This window comes from Callorhinus ursinus, unplaced genomic scaffold (genome assembly GCF_003265705.2).
Source record: "Callorhinus ursinus isolate GAN/ISIS: 27379988/994484 unplaced genomic scaffold, GSC_fseal_2.0 scaffold19, whole genome shotgun sequence".
Classification (NCBI taxonomy): Eukaryota; Metazoa; Chordata; class Mammalia; order Carnivora; family Otariidae; genus Callorhinus; species Callorhinus ursinus.
Window position 1 is genome coordinate 26535326 of NW_027397081.1, and position 2320 is coordinate 26537645.

Below are 2320 nucleotides of genomic sequence, written 5' to 3' on the forward strand. Positions count from 1 at the left end.
CTCTATTGGTGCATGTATATATGTGTGTAAAAACTTCATAGTATGATTAATAATTGAAATTATGCTATACATAACATTTTATAACCTATTAAAAGTGTTCTGTGAACACTTTCCTGTTAAATAATCTTCTTAAAATGATTTTGGATGGCACACAGTAGTCCATCATATGGTTGTGCCATGAATTATTTAACTATTTCCTTTTAGACTTTATTTGAGCTATTTTCCCATTTCCATAATGGACCTTATTATTTGCTATTTCTTTTTTTTAATTCTATATCATTAACATTCATGTACTATATCTGTAACTGATAAATTTTCCAGAATTGGAATTACTGATCAAAAGTAATGAACACCCGTGTTCATTTTGGCAGCACATATACTAAAATTGGAACGATACAAAGGAGATCAGCATGGGCCCTGCACAAGGATGACACATAAATTTGTGAAGGATTCCATATTTTTGGATGTTAACTAGACTTCTTGTCATGATCATTTCATAATATATACAACTATCAAATCATTTTGCTGTATACCCGAAGCTAGCATGATGTTGTATGTTAATTATACCTCAATTAAAAAGTATAAAGGACAGTTTTAGAGCTCTGGGTAGATATGACAAATGGCCTTTCAGGTTTGAACCCCTTTGTATGCCTTGCAGTAAAGGATCGAATTTCCTATTTCAGTGCTTTCTCTCCACTACTGGGAAATAGCTTTTAAAACATGAAAAATAATATCTCATAATTTTAATTTGCATGTCATGGTTATTAGTGAATTTCAACATTTTTCATGTGTTTATTAGCTGTTTTTCTCTTAAAAATTAAATTCATGTGCTCAGTTTATCTTTCTGTTCTGTCTTCATCATTTACAACAGCTTGGATCCAACACAGAGGGATAACTAAATATTTTTACGATTAACTGAAAATCCATATGGACTTTCACCCAGGAACCCACAGTGCATATAGTTTGTCGCTCCTTTTTTATTAATCTTCTTAAATGTAATGATTTCTCCTATGAAATGTAGTATTTGGGGAAAATGTGATTCCCCCCTGCTCTCTATAGTCCTAAGAGATATTTTCTCAGTTGAAATTTCTCTCTTCACTTTCACTGTACTTCCCACATCATCAGCAGGAACTCTTAGGTTATGGGAGGGCAATGTATGGACTACATATTTATTGAACTCTAAGTGTATGACTAACTGAATGCACCAACCATGCAAATACAAATGTAAGTCTTAAAAATAATAATTTACATAATTAGCTGACAAGAAGGCCTGAGCTATTATTTAAGTTCATATATAACATTACATCGTCAAGTGTTAATTTATGCTCTGTTCTTTCCAGCATGATTGAGCTGTTTGGTAGTTTTATTTATGACTCATGCTTAGATTCATTTTGCAGGGCTGATAATGTTGAGATAATGGGAATTTATAGTTAGCTCTGAGAAGAGGCCATAAAACAAATGACTGGAGGTTTTCTCTATTGCCACAGGCTCGATTTATAACATAAAGTACTTAATAATTGTTATTAATGAACCTGCTGTGGTTGGTATATAGACACAGCTGGAAATCACATCTGTTATCAGACAGCCTGGGTTGAGTAAAATACCAACACTGCAGGGAACTAATAGCTACAAAAGGAAATGACATCACAGAGCCATAGGAAGTGCCCATAGATGTTAGCTACATGAGACAGAAGAGATTTAGGATAGATTTTAGGAGAAGTGACAGAGAATTTGGTGCTTTTTAAAATTTTTCTTCTATATGGATCCCAAATGTCTTCAACTGTGAGCTAGAGTTCCAGGATCAATCCATATATTAAATATTAGTAAAGTTTATATCTTACTTTGTAGATCAAAATAAATAAAAATAGTCCAAATTCAGGCTACCAACTTACCTTTCCAGGCTTCTCTTCTGCAACCCCTTTTGAAACACTCTGTTTTATTCAAATTGGGTTATTTGTCTTTGTTTTTATAGATTTATGCTTTCCTGCCTGTACGCTTTACCTTATGTTGCTACCTCCAGTTGAGGCCATTCCAAACTATTTCAAGACCGAAAGAACTACTTGTACTTATTTCCTATCTATCTATCTATCTATCTATCTATCTATCTATCTATCTATCTATATATCTATCATCTATCTATCTATCTATCTATCTATCTATCTATCTATCTATCATCTATCATCTATCTATCTCTATCATCTGTTCTCATATGTCCCCATTTTCAATTTTCATTCTCCCCATTCACTGTTGGCAAACATTGTAATACATGCTATATGCATTATTTGATTATATTTGAAGTATATTTGATTATTTGAGTATA

The 2320-nt window shown here is 32.5% G+C and overlaps 1 non-coding gene across 1 annotated transcript; it reads left to right on the forward strand.

Moving 5' to 3' along the window:
- Positions 1-355: 355 nt before the first annotated feature.
- LOC112840647 (U6 spliceosomal RNA) lies at positions 356-462 on the forward strand. The gene has a single exon (XR_003212544.1). It is a non-coding gene; the product is annotated as a U6 spliceosomal RNA (small nuclear RNA).
- Positions 463-2320: the final 1858 nt, after the last annotated feature.